The sequence below is a fragment of the Elephas maximus genome, chromosome X (genome assembly GCF_024166365.1).
Source record: "Elephas maximus indicus isolate mEleMax1 chromosome X, mEleMax1 primary haplotype, whole genome shotgun sequence".
NCBI classification, from domain to species: Eukaryota; Metazoa; Chordata; class Mammalia; order Proboscidea; family Elephantidae; genus Elephas; species Elephas maximus.
In genome coordinates, this window is record NC_064846.1 from 125,668,255 (window position 1) to 125,674,254 (window position 6,000).

Here is a 6,000-nt window from a genome sequence, read left to right on the forward strand (position 1 = left end):
CTGATGGTACTGAAGGAAGAAGTCCAAGCTGCAGGCTGTTTCACCAGGGGAGAGAGCAATTGGGAGTATATAATTGGGAGTATTTGGCAAGGTATATATGTGTTTTTGTGTGAGAGACTGACTTGATTTGTAAACTTTCACTTAAAGCATAATAAAAATTAAAAAAAAAATGAGCCCATGCTATTGGGCTTATAACCCTATGGCTACTCCATTCATAGGCCCCTTTGGGTGGCTAAGGACAGAGGCTGACTGCCATCCACTGGATTAGTCATTCTGTCTGCCCGGTTGACCAGTGCCTTCTCTGCAGTAGATGCTTTTAGGTGGGCACTGAAGCGAGATACAAAAATCTGCATACTTTGTGCCCACTTCCACAGGTTCCCCACACCCCTTTCTCTCTGTTCTTCCCTTCTTGCTTCTTGAAGGCTCCTGGCCATCGTGACAAGCCACTCACCAGTGCTAAGGAGTCCACGTATGTCCTTCCCCCGGATCAGTTCCCCCTCCACACAAAATTGATAAACCAGTGTACTTCTTGAAGCTCTACCCAACTGGGAGGATTTCCTGTCTTTCAGGGCCAGCCCTGAGTTGGGCTCTAATGTGGTAGTAGTACATTTTTGTCTCACACCAGCATAGCAAACTGACCCATCTGTGAAGCTGGTTCAAGTTTTATCCATCACTATCATATAATCTTGGGGAATTCTGTGAGGCCACTAGATGTGAGACAAAGGATAGGCAGTATAACGGAGGTAAGTAACATACGAGCTCAGGCCACTGATTTGAGAGGTTTACTTGTACCCTCTGGACTGCTTGGGTTCATCATATGATAGCGTGCTGTTGCATCCACCTGAACTTATGTCCTGGTGGTTCTGACAATACTCAACTGTCTTAGTTACCTAGTGCTGTTGTAACACAAATACAAGTGGGTGACTTTAAAGAACATAAATTTGCTTTCTCGCAGTTCTGGAGGCTAAAAGTCCAAATCAGGGTCTTCGCCGTATCTCTGTCTTCCTTGTGGTAGCCTTGGGAATTCTTTTCTTCCTTGGCTTGTAGACCAGCTCATATGGCATTTGTCTTCTTCCTGTGTGTGTCTCTGTGTCTATTCTGCTTTTTTATAACTCAGAAGTGATTAGGTTTAGAACCCACTCTACTCTAATGGCATTTGTCTTCTTCCTGTGTGTGTCTCTGTGTCTATTCTGCTTTTTTATAACTCAGAAGTGATTAGGTTTAGAACCCACTCTACTCTAGTAAGGCCTTATTCACATAACAAAAGAAAACCCCTATTTCTGAACAGAGCCCTATTTACAGGTACAGGGGTTAGGATTTCAACACATATTTTGAAGGGACACAATTCAATCCATAACACCAACTTATGAAAGGCTGATTCAACTGCATAGTCACTTGTCCCATGCTCAATCTCTACTCTATTCTATGGACATGCCAGGAACTGCTTGTAAAATGGTGAGGAGTTTTCTGCTTCTGATGGCATGGCCTTTCTCCAAATAGGGTCTGTGTTATGACTCTTGTATTGGAACCTGACAGAAGCTCCATACAGTGTCCTTATTCACCGTGGATAGCTCTAGCACATACTCAAAACTTGTAGCCTTTCAAGTTACCCAAAAAATGATATAGGTTGCCTCCAAAATCTAAAGAGGTCTACCATGTTCTGTAACCCTTAGTGGTAAGAGGTACAAGAGGAAACAACTTGTTCTTTACCTAGTGTCTTAGGCTAGGTTCTCCAGAGAAGCAAAGCCAGTAAAGAATGTAAATATATATACATGTATGTATGTATGTATGTATCAAAGAAATAGCTCACAGGGTTGTAGAGGCTGGAATGTTCCAAGTTGATGGGTCAGGCTGGGGGCTTCTCCTGATTCACATAGCCACAGGAGCTGGTGAACCCAAGATCAGCAAGTCAGACAGCAAGGGCTCTGGTTCACAGGCTGTGAAGATGGATGAATTCCAAGATTGGCAGGCAAGACCCCAGGTTAGCTGTTAGCTCAAGTCCCAAGAACCAGAGGCCAGACAAACAGGAGCCAACTGCAGGATCCAGAGCAAGCAAAAGCCCACGTGCTTTGTCAGAAAGTTCACCTGTATTGAACGCAGGCCACACACCCAAGGAAACTCCCCTTCAACTAATTGGCTTCTCACAGCAGATCCCATCATGGAAGTGATCACATTATTATACGATTGTCAAACTACAACATAACTGCCAAACCATTGAGAATCATGGCCCTGCCAAGTTGACACACATCCTTCAGGATCACATCTTGGAAGGGATAATCCAGAATGTCCCAGACCACTGGATCCCTAAAAACACCACTAAAACGGCAGGCCTATGAATTTTCATAAGATTTATCTCCCACTCTCTGGCACATGTATGTTTTACCAGGGCACCCAGAGTACTTGCTACTACCTGTTCACCAGGTCTGATTAGCAGTGCAGTGAAGCAGTGTAAAGTTCTGGGAAATGTAGAAATCATCAAAGTTCCTTCAGACAATATTGCGACAAAGAGCTGGTGAGTTAATATAGCCTTGGGACAAAATAGTAGATCTATAATGCTGTCTCTCTCAGGCTTATATGAATTGTTTTTGGTTCTCCTTCTTGATGGAGATTGAAAATAACATGTATTGGCCAAATCAACAACTGTAGAGCAGCAGAAGGGCGATGATCTGTTCTTGGTCGCCATTCTAGTCTTGCTGCCAGGCATGGCAATTTTATGTCCACGTTACCTCTGAGAGTGCTGCCCTCTGGCTTCCTTTTCTGGAGTTCTATCATCCCTAGTAATCTTAGGGAGCTCCTCTAGGAAGCCTCGCCTCCCATCAGCCCTGATCTACTGAGGACAGCTGCAATTAGCTTTACAGTGATATCAGTACCTCTTTCACCAGTGGAGCCCTGGTAACACAGTGGTTAAGAGCTTGGCTGCTATCGAAAAGGTCGGCAGTTCTAATTTATGAGCCGTTCCTTATCTGACCTATACAGTTGCTATGAGTCTGAATTGACTCGACGGCAGCTGATTTTGTTGTTTTTTTCTCTACTGATTTCTTGTCGCTTTAATAAAGGGAATGTCCTCTGGAATCTGTAGCACGTAGTTCTGTTGGGAATTCTCTGGCCTTATGTAGTAAGTCCATTCTAACATGCCCTCCTTTCTGAGCCTTTTGACCCCTTACTCAATACTCTGCCAAGGCAGTTCTGGCATCGCTACCTTATTTGTTTTTGTTAGTTGCCATCGAGTTGACTCCAGCTCATGGAGACCTTACGTACAACAGAACGGAAATGTTGCTGGGTCCGGTACCATCTTTATATTTGAGTCTATTATCATGGTTATTGTGTCAATCCATCTCATTGAGCATTTCCTTCATTTTGTTGACCCTCTACTTTACCAAACATGATGTCCTTTTCTACTGATTGGTCTTTCCTGTTGACGTGTCTATATCAGACAATATTCTGTTGTGACTCGTAAGGTTTTCACTGGCTAATTTTCAGAAGTAAATCACCAGGCCTTCCTTCCTAGTCTGTCTTAGTCTGGAAGCTCTAATGAAGCCTGTCCATGGGTGTCCCTGCTGGTGTTTGAAATATCGGTGGCATAGCTTCCAGCGTCACAGCAACATATAAGCTACCACAGTATCGCAAACTGATAGACGGTTGTGGAAGAGCAGAATAGACACAGACACACACAGGGGAAGTCAGATGCCATGTGAAGATCCCTCTACAAGCAAAGGAACACCAAGGATTGCTGGCAGTTACCAGGACCTAGGAGAGAGGCCCACAGAAGGAATTGCCATAGCCAAGACCCCGATTTGGACTTTTAGCCTTCAGAACTGTGAGAAAGTAAATTTACATTCCTTAAAGTCACACACGTATGGTATTTTTGTTATGCTAGCATGGCGAAACTAAGACACCAACCAATTAACACTGAAACACATTTTGGTTAAATTACCAAGATTCAAGTATTAAGAAAAAAAATTCTTCAGGTATCTAGGGATAGAAAATTTTGTCAAGCATAATTTTAAACACTTAAAAACATGAGTCATACAAAAACAGGATGGACATGTGTCAAAAATTTTATTCAACTCGTTAATTAATGAGGTAACCAAAAAGATGGCAAAGCTGGTTCAAAGACCATTTTGAGAAACTAGGCATTTCTAGAAATTTGTTTTTAAAAAAGTTAGAATAAGATTTCAAGGCTATATACAAAAGTGGTTAATGTCCTACAGGAACGTTGAGGTTATCTTTTCTCCTGGACAGGAATCTATAGGTTAAAATGAAACTTGACAATGTCTGGGTTCTAATCAAATAGCAAACTGTAAAATCAAACAAAGGTACATTTTCTTAGGGAATCAATCCCAAGGCAGGTCTTTTGAAAAAAATGCCCTAGGATGGCATTGAAAGGACCTACAGTAATCTTGATTTATTTCCAAATTTTGGATAATTTTTCTTAACAATGTAAATCTCTTATAAGGAACAAAATGTCAGGCTAGCTTAGACTTTTTCAAAGCAAAGCTGAACACCTGAAGACAATGGAGCAGTGGCCACAAAGATCTAAAAGAAATTGTGACTCAATGTACCATTCAAGTATAAAGCCAAAAGACAGACGTTATCAAATATAAAAGTACTCAGTAAATATAGTACCCTCAAGCTCTTTTGGAAAAGTGACATCAACAAAAGCCAATCAAGAGAAAAATAAAATTAAAAATTCAGGAATAGAGTGTGACGTTGAATTGATTGGAGGTAATGAATGAATTTATTCAAATATAACACTAAGACCAAATGACTGGGGGAAGTATGGTTGGAGATCAGAACGTAAATATGAACACTGAGAGATAAAAGAAAGATGAGGGTAATAATCACCTCATCATCCATAGGCCAGGACTGGTTGAGGTGAATGAGGCACTTCTAGACTACTAAATGAAAGGTTGTGGTTCAAACCCACCCAGAGGTGCCTTGGAAGATAGGCCTGGCTGTCTGTTTCCAAAAGGTCACGGCCTTGAAAGCCCTACGGAGCAGTTCTACTCTGCACACATGGAATCACCATGAGTTGGAATAGACTTGATGGCAACTAACAACAACAATCAAAAAACTTAGTAATTCAGATTAATAATATCTTAATGAAATCTTTTTTAAAAAATCAAAATAAAAAATTAGTGGTGAACAAAATATAAAAATTTTAAATAATGACAGGATAAGTGTTACTGAATTTTCCTTTTTCTTCATTCTTCATTATTGGTTGGCATGGCATGGATTCATAGCAAAGAGACACTTTATACTATTTAAATGGAAGCATAAAGGTTTAAAAAAAAACTCCAACCACTTTATGGCTTTAATAATAGTATTTCTTAACCTTAGAGGGATCTTTAGGAAACCAATATCTCCTGTGGAAAAGAAACACTTCATCTGAATAAAATTTAGAAATTCTTTTGGTTTGTATGTTAGTTTCATTTTTTTCTGTTGGGGTCAAGTAATTTCAAACTTAGTTCTTATTTTAAAATAGCTACAGCTAACCTTATTCTTTAAGGCAAAAAACTGGATGCTTTTTCCTCCTGTATTAGGGTTTTACAGAGAAACAGAACCAATAAGAGATTAGGTAGATAGACAGACAGACAGATGGGCAGGCAGGAAGGCAGACAGACACAGACAGACGGAGAGATTGATTGAGAAAGATTTGTTTGAAGGAATTGTTTCATGCAATTGTGGAGGCTGGCAAGTCCAAAATATCTGGGTCAGGCAGCAGGCTGAAAACTCTGGCAGGATATCTATGTTACAGCCTTGAGGGAGGATTTCTTCTTCTGCCCAGGAAATCTCAGTTTTTGCTCGTAAGGCCTTCAACTGATTGGATAAGACCCACACACATTACCAAGGATGATTTCCTTTACTTAGAGTGAATTGAGTGTAAATGTTAATCACATCAACAAAATACCTTCACAGCAATGTGGTGACTAGTACTTGACCAAATAACTGGGCACCATAGCCTAGCCAAGTTGACACAAAAAATTAACCATCACATCC